Raw genomic sequence first — 14,626 nt, forward strand, 5'->3', positions numbered from 1 at the left:
CATTGCCACCATGTTTCAAAGACACATCATGCCAGGCAGAATTATGAAGAAAAAAACCTAAAGAGCTGGTTTCTTCCTTTTTACTAGTTTCCTGGCTGGGGAGAGGGCTATTAGAGCCCCCCTGATGACCTCAGTGTTGCTTGTCCCAGAGCAGATGAGATTTTTTTGAGAGGTTGGAGTCAGTGTGAGGAGACAAACAGCAGATCTGGTTATGGATTGTAGGAATAGCTTTTAATTTTCAGAAGATTTAAAGAAAAATAAATGGCTGCAGCTTTCTGCACTTCGAGTAGCTGTATGAAGCAGTGCAGTGAGGAGACTCTTTCCTCTAGGATGCAATGTAGATCCCCCAAAATAGCTCCTCTTCTGTCTTGGCCAACAGCAGTAAAACCAGGATCTGAGATGGTAGTGTTGCAGGCTCAAATGTCTGTGAAATTAAGATATCTTCATACAGTTTTCTGCCCTTGTATAAAAGAAACTGCAGCTTTTGGAAGTGTGTATAGAACCCTCCCCTCCTACCTATCTTAAAGTGATGAGACAGCTTTACTTTTTCTTTTCTAATGCTGTTCTTCTGATCCAGTCAAAAGGGAAATATATTCATGGGGATAAACCTTTGGGATCACAGTATTTACCACTCATTTGGCAGGTGATATTGACTCTGTTTTATGAGGATTAGACATAATCAGAGTCCAGAGTACTGAGCTGGTGTCTCCATCATCAACGATACAGGCATTTGCATGGTCTTTGCCCTTTTAACAGGCTCCTTTGTAACAGTGGGGACCATACCCAGTTCGTCCTTTCTGCCAAGCCAAAGTTTTTTGTAAAAAGTGGGAGGGGGGGAAAGAGAAGAACCCTGAAACCGAACTACATCAGCATGGTTGAGGTTGCTATCCTTATTGGGATGTCAATTGTGCTTCAGCTTTCCAACAGTACAGCTCTCTTGTTTTTCAAACCTGGTCTTGATTGTAAATCATTTAAAAACATACCATAGGCAGGCCATTTAGAAGAAAACAGTGCAAAATGCCAGTAGAAAAATGAATGAGCAAGTATGATAAACAAGGGGGTTTCTCAGTTCTGAGTTGCTATTTATTTATTTTTAATGTTGTGGGGGTTTTTTTGTTTGGGGTTTTTTTTGGTGTGGAAAGTGTGTGCAGTCATATGTAAAGTTAATTATGACAGCACACTTGTAGGTGCTAAAGAAACACCTAATTTTCCTGGAGGAGGTAGTTGCTGAGAAACGATAAGGTAAAGCACATTTTCAAGCCAGACTCCAACCCACAACTAATGTGCTGCCTTTTGTAGGGGAGTGAGGGTGGAGCTCCCTCTGGCCCCAGCAGTAGTGGTCAAGGCAGAAGAGCCCAGCGCTGCTCCATCTGGGGGTCATGTCTGCCACAAAGCACAGAGCAAGGCCTTCAATTTCCATTTTCTTTGCTTCCCACTGATTCTTCTGCACTTACTCCTCCCTTCTTCTCCAGCTCAGCTATCATGGACCAGGTAATGCTCAGCTGGCAGCTCTGCCAGGCAGAAGCCTGAAGCAGGAGGAATGTCTGAGACCATGTCTGTAGCAATAACTCTTGTGGATTTTATCTGCTTTATAGAAAGGGAAACTAGTATTATTCAATCAGTTATCTGAACTCATGAATGGGTAATGAGTGTAACATTGCTGCTCTTGCCTAATGTACACCTCAGAACTCAGTCCTGCACTAAAAGGAAGAGTATTTAACACTTGAGTAGCAGATCCTCTTCAAGCCTTAGCAGAAAGGAAAAATTAGAAGATTTTTTTTCTCACTATGTTTTTTTTCTTAAAAGCACAAAAGAGGAAGTGTTTGAAAAATAAGACTAAAATTTAACAGGCAGGCAGATGAGGGACTGAGCCCTGGGCAAGAGAAGAAACGATTTCCACTGAATGTATCTCTTGGTCTAGGTCAATCCTTTTAAGCAAATGTGTCAGATTTTTGAGGCAGTGCACATCTCCCGTATCACATAAGGGATACTGGGATTTGAAGCCAAATGTAATTTGAAAGGCTTGTATGCTGGTCCATGTTTGAGACTGTGCTAGTGTGAAATGATGGCTACAGTACCAGTACTGCCTTTTGTGCACGTTTGCTATTCCATCCAATTTCAGGCTGGGGATTGAGCCTGAACTCAGATTATATTTTGTTTTGTCTTCCTTATTCCTTAGCTTCATAGTAACAGTGGAACTGCTGCCTTGAGGCCAGGTCACATCAGTTATTTATGGTGGCACATAGTAATTAGGCACCTGACTTAGCAACCTCAAGCCTCTGCAAGGTTATCTGTATTTGATATATGGAGCATGAGCAGTCAGAAGTTTCAGAATGGAAAAGAAGGCAGAGGGTGTACTGAGCAGGGCACTGGGGCCAGATTTCATCAGTCATCAACCACAGTAATAAGGGTTCTGGAAAGATTTTATTACCCATCAGGGAAGTTTTAAAAAAACTAAAAACATACTACGGGAAAGATGAGGGACTTCACTTTTTTTCCTGACTTTTGTTAGGTCACTTTAAACATCCCAGGGAATATTTCCCACCCACGTAACCTGCCCACCTACTCTGTAGCCCCCTTTTGGCTTAAGTGCATGTGCTGAGTCCTGCAGGTTTATCTCCTTTAATAATTTTCTTGGATTTTCCAAATATCAGACAAAGGAATGATAATGTCTTGCATTACCTGAAACATGCATTTTCTATTAAATGTAAACATTTTCAACTTTTTTTGGTTTTATAAGTCTATGTCTACTGCAAAATCTCTCTGAAGGAAGAACATTCAAAAAAGATATTAAATTGATTTATCTGGTCTTTAAAATAAATTGTGGAGAATACCAACGTTTAGAAATCTTGCAATTGTAAGCAATAGGGTTTTGTAGTTTTTTTTCTTTTCTTTTTGTCCGACAACCCCTTTGTTGAAAAATTCCGTGTGGTCATAATTTAATTTTGAATTAATAGTAATGGAATAACTTTTTCCTCATAATTCTTCTAAATTTCATTCAACATTTTTTGAAAAAGTTACTGAAATAATAATGGTGATTATATAAGCAAGTAATGAATTAAGTATTTAGTAGGTATTTTTATGGCTTGTTGCACTGTGGGTCATTTTTGGCAGCAGTCAGTATTGCTGACCGTGGCAGTAAATGTGTATATAAAATGAAGGAAGGGTTATGTGAGAAACCAAGACTACAGTTGAGTGGGCAGAATTTAAATAATGTTAAGCATGTTGTAGGTTTCCAAAGGAAATCTTTTAGCTCTGATACTAGGCAAGCTCATAGGATGAATTACTAGAGGGATGTTGGGGAGGGTGGTGGTCTTGCTGGGTGGGGGGCTTTTCAGAGGAACGCAAATCTTCATCTCTTTTGCCAAAAAGGAAATGAATGGACTGAGTAATTTAGGCTTTCAATGAACATGTCCTATGTGTTCAATTTTCAATTTTTGTGCCCAAACTTGAAAGACTGCTGAATTCAATAAGGGAACTAATTTATCTAAATGTGTATTTCATATCCCCCCAGTGACTCCAGAGCAAGGCTGTTGTGAGTCAAATTCACGGGTCCCAGTACAGAGCAGGGTCTGCGGTCAGGCTCTTGAGTTCTGTCATCTGAGTGAGGACCAGCAGTGTTATGGTTTTACCTTTGACATTGACTTGCTCTGTGGCCTGCCTAATTATCCTCTTTGGATCATATCTTCTTGGGCATTAAAATGAGGATAACTAATAATTAAAAAGATTATAATAACAAAAATTTATCTGAAAGGGGAGATGTGCAGCTTAATGAGGCAATGTTTGTGAGGTTTTCAGCTTCAGGAGATGCTGTAAACTCACAATAGTAATCGAAAAGAGGATTTGAGGTGCCAAAGTTGTGAACACAAAGCACATGGTGCATGGCCTGGGTGATGATCAAACAGAACTGCAGAAGAAAAAGTGCTGTCACAACCCAAAGTTTCACATCACCTTTGATTTTAAATTTTCTTATATCTTCTAAACTGAGGTTGGCAATTCTGCAGGCACACCCACCCCTGGACACTGGTGGGAATTAGATGTGTACCCTGTGATTAACCCAGCAACTGGGGGAGGCAGGCAGCTGCAGGGGTGAGGTGCAGCTAGGCATCTATTACCATACTTTAAACGAGAGCTGAGCTTGCAGAATAAACCTGTTTAATGCTGTGCCCCACTGCTGATCCAGAGCCATGATGCTGGAGCTTGGCTGGCAGCATCCTTTCACTGCCAACATGGATGAAGGAGCACCAGCAGGGCCCCCCTCTGCATTGTGTGTTTCCTTTCTGGCTGGTACCAATGTCACAGTCATGTTAACCAGAGCACAGAAATGAAATGAGCCCTGAAAATGTTAGTGGTACACAAACTTTTCTTTACCAATGTGAAATCTTCCTCAATTTAATTAAAATTTTTTTATGTGGAACCTGACTGTGCTATTGTGCCAGGCAGACAGCTTGTATTCAGAATACGTATTTTTCCGGTTTGCAGCCAAATAGAAAAGCCAATATTCCTTATAATTTTTTATGTGCCTGCCTTGGGAAGAGCAGAACGATCCTCTTCCAACAGTGCCTTTACAGTTAAAGCACCTGGCTCTGTGGGGTTTTTTTTATGTTTTACTATGCCAGAGCTGTGCTGCTGCTACCTTTCTTTTCCTTCCACTACATTCTACCTGATGTATGAAGCAGAAGACACTTTTTATCCTTCTTTAGTACAATGCCAAGCTGATACATGTTTTGAAGATGGCAGCTTCAGTTCAGATTAAGAGGTACTGCCAGGGCTAACTGTCATAATTTAAAACGCTGTTTTTGTAAAGATGTGTCCAATGAGCTGCAGGTCACTTGACCACTTGGAGACCACTGCAGCCTCTCAAAAAAAGGGGGACGAGGGAGAAGGTATCTGTAGCAAAAATATATGACTGTGCCTGTGATGCACAGCATAGTTGCCATAGCCAGAACAGGGGAACTGATGTTAGAGTAGGGACTAGAGTGTAGTCACCTCACCTACTGTTAGAAAACTTCTCTGCAGATAGACCAAGTTTCACTTCAGAGACAATTTGTTTGACTTACTGCAGTGTCAGCCATATAATGCGATGTATTAGGAAGAATAGTTGCTTAACACAGACAAGCAGGACTTGACTAAGGAGACCCTGGTGATACCCTGGAAGCGTCAAGTGAATACCACCTGGATCCTGCTCTGGGGCCATAGTGCAGCAGAGCATTTTCACATGATTTTACAAACACCTCAGCTACTACAGGGAGTGGTAGTCCTCTGGGCCAAGAGACATGGGCTTCCTCAGACTCCCCATGGTCAGGAAGGTAACAGCCACAAGGGTAATACTTGTGGGCACCTTGCAGTGTGCAAGCTGAAAAGAGTTGCTTTACATCTGCCCAGTAAACCTGCTGCCAGGCACTGCCACATGTGCTGTGCTGATTGATGGGAAGAGGCCACACAGAGCCATTGTGTCCCTGAGCATGGTTATTCTCTTAATACTGCATTTTCCCATTTAAGACTTTGATCTGAAACTATTTCAAATAAACAGTAACGTAATTTGAATTAAGTCCTTGCTGCATTTGCTTCTTGTGCTGCTTCAAAATTCCCTCACAGTAAATTATTGGAGCTGGAGTCTGATTTTTTGTTAAAATCCTATAGGAAAAATACAGTGTTTTATCTTAATCTAAAGTGAAGAAACACAAAAATTCTTTCTAGTTAGAAATCTTTTTTTAAATTTTTCTCTTCTTTAGTGTCTTCATGGGTTAAGATGCACTCACCAAAATCAGTCCATTCATTCACCAGATAAGTTTACCTGATTTTATGTAAAAGCAACCTTTCTTTCATTATACAAATAACTGTGGAGGCTTTTCATGCAAGTAAGTGCATAAATACTATCTAAAAACTCTCTTGCTATTGCTGATTGGGAAATACAGCTGCAATCAGACCAAAAGCTAACAAAATGCCCAGCTTCAAAGAAGGCAAGGTTTTCTGCTTTTTTGTTTTTTTTCTTCTCACTTTTTTTCTTGATCAAACCCCTGTGAAGAATCAGTAGCCTTTCTGCTCTGTGTGTGTGTGTGCCACAAGCTTTCTTGTTTTTAAGAAAATTTTAATGCTTTTGTATGCTTGAATATCCAGGATGTGTCATTAAGCACCAAGCAGGGAATGTTTTAAGTTTGAGTAGCAGAATGCCAAATTCTGGCTTAATTTATAGTACTTGGCATAAAATCTGGCAGAGGATGTACACAACTGAATCCCTCCTTCTCTTCTTTAATCCCTTTTTTCCTTTGCTCTGTTCCCCTCTCAGCTCTCACCAGAGCAACAACTGCCTTGTTAGGAGCTCAGGTGTTTCTCCCAGATGGAGACCTGGGTTTGCAAAGTCAAAACTAACTATCATATTTTTCTTTGCTTCATGATGATGAAAATAAGCTGGGGTTGAAAATGTGATTCACTTCCTGATGGTGGACTGCAAATCGCATCTGGAAACAACAACAAAAAAAAACCCAAATTAGGAGGTGGGTGGTAGTTGTTGCTTTTCATAACTGTCTTGAGGTACCGAGGAATAGTGGAACTGTTTCAGGGTTTTGTTTTGCCACTCTTCACTCCAGTATCTGTATGTGTACCACATAAAACAGTAGTGAATTTCATCAGTATTTGACTCCTTGGGTCTTCTGTTTACAGAAAGTTTGGCCTGGATAAAAAAATATTGTCTTTAAGTACGAGGAAAATCCTGCCTCTCTAGTTTAAGATTTTTAAAGTATTAGAGAGTAAGGAATTACGAAGTATATTTTTAAAATGCATATTTAGAAATCCATCCCTATTAGTTTCCTTAGAAAGATATTGGGGAAGAAACCTTTCATGACTTAGCAATGAGATTAATTTCCTGAGCAGCTTTCACTGCAGTGTTAAGAGTGTCTGAGATGTTGAGAAACAACGGTCCAAACCATAAGAAACAACAACAGGGAGAAATACATTGTTTCTTTCCTATAATTTCTTTTTGTGAAGTCTTTGTATGATTTATTGTCTAGTTCTGTGCTCAGGAAATGATTCATCTCATGATTTTTCATATCAGATATTCATGCTGCATGACTACTGGGTTTTATTTATTCCATCATTTCCAGCATAGAATTTTTAAAACAAGCTAAGGTTCTTTGCTGTCATTGGTTAGTGCCAGCAATAAAAATTATGTAAGACACATAAGAAAGACAAATAACAAATTTGACATAAAAGGAAAATAAAAAATAAATTAACTTTAGAAATTTTCTCCCCCCCCTTTTTTTTTTTTTCCTTTAAATATGCCTATTAACTCCACTTCCAGCAGAAGTCAGTGAACTCTGGGACTTCCCAAAACATGTCAAGGAAACAGGAGAGGAGACAAAGAGAACAAAGAGAATGTTCTAATCAGATTAGGTTCACCTACAAACCTGAACTATTTGTTGCTCAGACTTATTTGTGTCTCAACTCAGACTGCTGAAGGACAAGGGAAAGGATCAGATAGAGTGATTTTTATATCACAGGTCCTCTTTGAGCTATGTCTAATTATACATCCCAAAGGAGAACTAGCTCACTAGCTCTGCCATCTGACTTGCTTTGGTTGGATAAGTCAAGTTTGCTGAAACAGTAGGGTTTAGTAAACATGGCTCATTTTCATTGAAATTACCAAAGCTATTCTTAGTCTCCCAAGAAAGTGAAATCTATACAGAGTTTAATTACATTCTATATGTTACGTGTTATTTTAACTGAAATAATATATACAAATGAATTTGAATATCATTGCATTTAAAGAACCCCCTCTATGTTGTTTTTTTTTCTGAGTTACTGAAAAGAAATAAAAAATGAGTTCCTTTCATTTAGATGTTCAGGGATACATTAGTATGTGACTGTAATAATTACAAATTCTCATGACTAAAAATCAGGGCTTTCTGCTATGAAATGTTTTTCTCATTCCATCCTAAGGCAAAAAGCAACCTCAAATTTCTGTTCTCCTCTTTGTACTAAGGGGATGACATCTGCAGGTGAGTGTAGGAGGAAAGAAGCATCTGATGGAAAAATTAGGGAGGAAAGGAGGCATTTTGTGGAATCCTTTTAAAAGCCCTGACTCACTTCCTTTTCTTGGGGGACGCTCCTGTTTCTTCTTTCTGGCCACAGCATGAAGCAGTTCTTGAGCAGTAAAGGCTGTACATCTGCTTTCAGTTATGCTTTATTGTTTCAGTTCTCTGACCAAGCCTGCTCCATTAGTCTTATGTTTCACCTTTGAATTCCTAAAACTTTAAAGACAGCAAATGAAATGACTGAAGGCATTTAATTAGAAAAATGTTAACAAGTTCATCTGATGTCAACTGATTCTGCTTCAGTGTCTGTCTACTGGAAAAAAGACAACTGTGTTAGCAAAAGCTATGTGTGTATTTTCATATTTGCCAATTGTAAAGAAATTCTTGAGGCATTCCCTGAGCCTTCTCTACCAGTCTTTTGACCCCCTCTTAGGTGGTCAGACATCTATTTTGAGAAACCGATTTTTTGCATTTTTTCCAAACTAAATCTTCAGAATACCCAAAGGTATTACCCATTTTGCAGCCACTATATGCTGGAGAGGGATAAGAATATAAATAAGACAAAAGTACACAAAGAAAGCTATCCCATTCCTCTCCTAAGTGCATAGAAAGAATAATGAGTTCAGTAAATTCTAACATATTCAGATGCTGAAAAAAAGTATAAGCCCCTATCTCTCCTACAGTCCTAAATTTTTCACATACAAGCCCAAGAGAGTGTGAGGGGTAGGTCCTGTGAATTTCGCATCCTTTTGCTGTCAAAGGTGAAGAGCTTGTTTTAGTCTAGGCAGCCAGCACTGCTGAGACTTCATGCTTTGCAATAAAACTTCTGTAGCCCTGTAGTTAATCTTTAGTAACAAGTCTAGGTCACATCAAGCATCCTTTGCTCACCCTGGCATACCCTGCTGCAGAGCTGTAGCTTCACATGCTGCAGAGATCAATGTTTGATAAGCATAACACTTTAAAGGCTCTGCTTGTAAATACTGGACTAGGACTTGCAATTTTCACTCGAGCACTCGCATGTCATTTGTAGGTTAATAGTAACAGCTAAGCAATAATTAATTTTCTTTACTTTTTAGGAAATGTAATTATTAAACTAATGTTTAACCTGGATGCCCTGTCTGTTCTACTTTTAGCTTCATATCTTTACCGCTTTTTTCTTTCCTTTGTCACTTTTGTAGGCAGCTGAAACAGGCTTTCTACTCTATAAATATAATCTCTGAAATCTTACATTAAGCTAGATCAGGAAGGAAAAAAAAAAACAAACCCAAACTAAACCAACCCAGCCTCAAAATAATATTTCTTGATAAATAAATTTATTTTCCAGAAGAAGAGAGAGGAAATCAAACTACAATTAATTTAACGATTTTCCATCTTAATGTTTGAAGGGAGACTGTTTTTTACACACCAAGGAACTTGCCTACCTTTGTACCAACAGCTGCTGTTTGTTAGCCAGATGTGACCCAAGAGATGCCCTAAGCACATTTTTATTTAATTGGGCAATGGATCTGTTTTGAGGCATGTAAGGTGTGAGAAACATCTGTCATGAGCACAGCTCTCTCTGCATCAGAAACATGCAAATGCCTTTTCTGGGATACTGGCATCTTCTGGAAACTTTTCAAATGTACTAGTGAATATTCTGGAAAGTTTCTGTCTCAAATATTTCCTTTTATTTTTTTCCCTCAGCATTCTTTATTAACACAGTGATTTACATGAAATTTGAAATGCTGCAGGGTTTTTTCAGTAGGGTTGACTTTGATGTATTATTGGTGATTTTTTTTTTTTTTTTGTTTGGTTTAGTTTTTTGTTTGTGTTTTAATTTTTTTAAAGTCCTACTCATCTTTCCTTAAGTACTTACTTTACTTAAAGTGACCTTACTTAATTAAAAATTTACACTACCCTGGCTGTGACATCTGCTTTTGGCATCTGTTTAGCCAGCCTTGATCCCACTGCACTTTCTGTTTCTATTTTGAAGAATCTTTTTTTATTTTTGGTGTTGTATTTTGATTTGAAATTGAATCCACCATTCAGAGTATAGTGTTCTCTGTGTTGGGTTATGTATTGTCTTTCTTCACTTAAGTCCATATCTTACAGCATTACAGTTCACAGCAAACTCAAGTTTTCTGAATTAATTTTTTTTTAATTAATTTGAGGCAAATTCAGCAATCCCTACTGGATCAACAAGTTGGCTACAAAAATTAGTTTTATCGATCCCTATCCAAGTAACTATAGAAAATATTCTGGTTTTGTAACTAACCCCTGTAGAAAAGGCTAAGATATCTTTGTAAATTAAAATGTTTCTGGGAAGAGATGGGTACATTTCAAGTCTAAAATACATTAATTCTACAGCACTTACAAAACAGAACTAATGTAAAGCCCAGGGTATCTGGCTACAAAGGGACAAGCTGGTGTATGAAATATGTGCTCTTCTGTAAATAAATGATGCATAGAATCTGATTGGAATTGTCTTCCCCACTTAAGAATCCAACCTCACTTGATTGCCTTGAGGTGACTCGTTTGGATGGTAGAATGAAGCCTGTGTCTGGCTTCCACATTATCCTAACACTATGCCAAATGAAAGATGCTTCAATTTTTCCTATTGTCACTTGCAGGACACTTTATGGTATAAATAAAACATTTCTGCTTCGAATGTAAAACTGTGGAGGGAATTAAGTCTGTCCTTCATGGGCAAGTGTAAGACACAGCTGTTTCCTATAGCAAATCCTTGACAAGTAACCAAACAACTACGATAATCTCGTATTAATTTGTGTGCTGATAGACAATCTGTCCTTGCCAGGAGGTCTTCAGGGAAGCAAGCATTTGCATTGTGGCTGAAGCTGCTCTGGCACAGAAGCCTTCCTGCAGCATGAACTCATCCTTACTGTCAGGGCAGAACTACCATTCTGTTGGCTGAGAAGCTGCATAGTGTGGTAAAAATCAGAGCTGGAGAAGGCTAAGGGAAGTTTTAGCTATTTCTGACACAAGGGCAAAAGGACAAGTACATATATACTGGTTTGAAACTCTGGAAAGTACTGATATGGTAGATGTTATATACCAATAATCAACAACGTTTTGGTGCTATTTTTTAATAGAGTACAGATGCGTGGTGTAATAGCGGCTTCATTTTTTTTAAAAAAAGTTTGGTTGATATACTAAGTGGTTTCCTTTTTATATTAAAACATTGTTTGCAATACCATCCAAGGACCAAAGCACATTCTGTATTATTCAAATTAATTTTGGTCAGCTTGCTTGGGTGTATACAAAGTGAAAACAAATGTCTTTTAACCTTTCACAGGGTTTTACACCCTAGAAAAAGACAGTTCTTTTTTCATCCTTGCAGACACTCTCTTTTTCCTAAATAAAACAGGAAGCTTGCCTATATTTTTAACAAAAAATTAAACCACTGATGATTTTCAAACTGATAGCAAACATTGCTGCACTTCGATGTGTTTGCCCATCAAGTTCAGTCAGAACTCCGTTTATCTTTGGAAAATATTTTAGATGGAAAACTTTGAATCTTGCATAGATTCTATCAAAGTAACATATTTGTCAGTTCTGGAACATTTCCTTGAAGCCCTGGCTATTGCTTGCTTTTCCAGTGATCTATACATATCTGCAAATAATTTGGATTAGTGGCAAAATCTGAAATTGTGTCAAACTGATGATTTATTTAATTGGGCAATGTATCTGTTTTGAGGCATGTAAGGAGTGAGAAACATCTGCCATGAGCACAACTGTCTCTGCATCAGAAACATGCAAATGAGTTTTCCTTGTCAGGTTAAACACTATACACACATGCAAAAGAAGTCATTACTCCATCTTCTTAACTTAGTGATTGTTTTAACTAGCAATTTCCAGTCGAAAAAAGACTTTCTTTTCAGCTAAAAGAAAACACACATGGAAATGTGAGAGAACTTATAAACACTGATTTGAAAAAGCTGACTGCTTTTCTAATTTTCTTTTTTCAGTTCATTGGTGTCCTCAAAAGAAGGAACTCTCAGCTCAGCATAGGTAGCCAGAAATCTCCAAATCAGTGAACTCTAAAGTTCATAATTTTTTGTATGTGTGTCCACTGTTTATCTCTAAATAGTAATAGGCACAATAGGCACAGACCAACTTTTTCAGCTTTGTTTCAGAACAAATATTTATTGTTCTGTCTTTTCTTTCAAATTTTATGTGAACACAGAAATTTCAAGATCTTGGAATGTTGCAGGGAATTTCCTTAGCGGTTTTTTTTTTTTTTTTTCAGCTTATGGTACTACATGATTTTTGAAATTGTGTTTCATAGCTCTCCTCAATCCACAGATACAGCAGTTTCCAAGCAAATGGTCATTATTGTCTGTGTATAATTCCTTTGAACTGGTAATCTCTCCACTTCTGTTACACAGGCTGCATGACTGATTTTGGCCTGTGAGCTTCTCTCACATCACTCGTCCTTTACCAAAATAAAGCTTTTGTTTCTGAGAAAAGGTTGAAGTAAGATAAAATAATTGCGTGTGTTTTGTGGTGGAAGAGATAGCAGGAAGGAAAAGAAATTAAGGCATTTCTTTGAAGAACCATGAGAGAAAAAATTCCACACTACATTTTCTCTTTAGGTGATCTTATTAAATTTTCTTGAATTTAGAAGACAAGCTAAAAAGAAAATCTGGCTTTTATGAACATTTTTACCAATTCAAGGAGTGAACAAGTGTGATACTGTGCAGGAATAAATAACAGCCCTAGCAGTGTCTGTAAATGTATCTTTAAAACAAGTTACAGAAATAATGCAACATGTAGTTTTATTATGACTGCCAGAAATATACTATATTATAAAAAAATAAGTAGAACTAATTTATTCTAATTAATCCAGTTAATTTAGAGAGAAAAAAATGTGTAAAGTAGGGAGAAAGCACTGATGAATTTTTGAGTCTTATATTATGTTTGTTATCAATCGAATCTCATATTTAACCTAGTGAGTAGAACAGTCAGGATAGGCAATGTCAGAGGTCTTTTCTGTGTCACTTGGGCCTGAATCCCCAGTGCCTTCCAGGTATTTTCACTACATAAAAATAAGAAAATCTGGTAAAAGAAAAGAAAATGAGGAAATAAAGTATAGGGTAGCAGACAAAAAAAAAAAAAAAAAAAAAAAAAAAAAGGTAAAATTAGCAAAAACACCAGTAAATGGAAGTGGGCAATAAGTGCAGAAAAGAGAGCTTAGGGGCAGAACCTGAAACCAGATATCTAGGATGACAAAAACATAGTGGAATACAGTTTTTTAATACGGACACCAGTATTGAAGAACTTGTGTGATTCACAAATCAGGAGAAGCAGAAAATGATGCTTGAAAAAACTCTTTATGCGTATAATGGGATGGAAACAAGATGTCAAAGCATGCTGCTTTAGACAATTCTGAAATCCAACTGCTTAGGCAGATGGAGGTGAGGTGGTAAAATAAGTCTTGTATAGAAGCCACAATAAAATGTTATGAAATACGTAAGTTAATTAAGCAGAATTAAACAGAAGGATAAAAATAGGTCTGTAAAGAAGCATTACTGAATTGGAAATCCTGCACTGGAGAACTGAGGAAAAGGCCCTGAAGGGGATCTGCCAAACAGGAGCAGGAGGTGCCCTTCTCTCCACCACCGAAGGGAACAGGCAATGAGGGGTACAGGTGGGAGCAGGGAAAGTCTCTATGGGAGACAGGAAAGCAGTGAGCTGGCAGCTCGGAAGCAGCAGCAAAATGTTTTAGGACAAGAGGAAAATATTTTGGGGGTCATTGCAAGACCTGCTTGGGAAAAGAGGTGACAAAGGAGAAGACATGCTGGCAGGGAGCAGGGAGTGGAAGTGGCTGGGAAGGCAGCACAGAAACTGCAGAGAAATTTTAAGATGCTAAGTGGAGAACTACATTGTGCAGAAACATCTCAGTGCTGTTCTGGGGCAAAGCCAAGTGCCTCCCCTAGTCATGGGTTAAGAACAACAAATTTAGAGGATTAAAAAGGATGTTTGAGAAGTTCTTATAATGCCTCTGTTACTTCAGGGCTAAGTTGCTGGGAATCTGGGGAAGCACTGTTGCGAAGCAAAGAAATGACTAAAAGACCTAGGGAACAGTTCATTGTATTAAGGATCTTGAGTTCAAAGAGGGTCTGAAAAAACTTGATCTACTGTAAAACATTTAAATACTAGCAGTGTCCTCAAGATACAGGTAAAAAAAGGATATTTGAGGAACTACAGAAAAAGTGTTCAAAGGACTTTGTGTTGTGAAACCACTGAAATAGAAATCAAGAGTTAAAAGTACTGCAGAAGAATCTCTACAGGATGTTAGGCTGTGTCACAGAAAGTCAGGAAGGGGTGACAGTTACTTCATTGTATTGAACTGGACACCAACACAGCAAAAGGACAGCAAAAACTCATCAGTGATTTGTCTGAAAAATGGAGGAGGCTGCAGGTGTTACTCAGGGCAAGGTAAGAGATTATTTGAACCTGAGAACAAATATAGGATATCCGATGGGCTGGAGGCATGTGCAAGGGAAAAGTGAACCTGGAACAACTCTTAAAACAAAAGACAGGGAGTTATGGCAATGTCTTGGTCCCACGTTAGAACAAACTGAAGGAGAGTG

The sequence above is a fragment of the Heliangelus exortis genome, chromosome 7 (assembly GCF_036169615.1).
Source record: "Heliangelus exortis chromosome 7, bHelExo1.hap1, whole genome shotgun sequence".
Classification (NCBI taxonomy): domain Eukaryota; kingdom Metazoa; phylum Chordata; class Aves; order Apodiformes; family Trochilidae; genus Heliangelus; species Heliangelus exortis.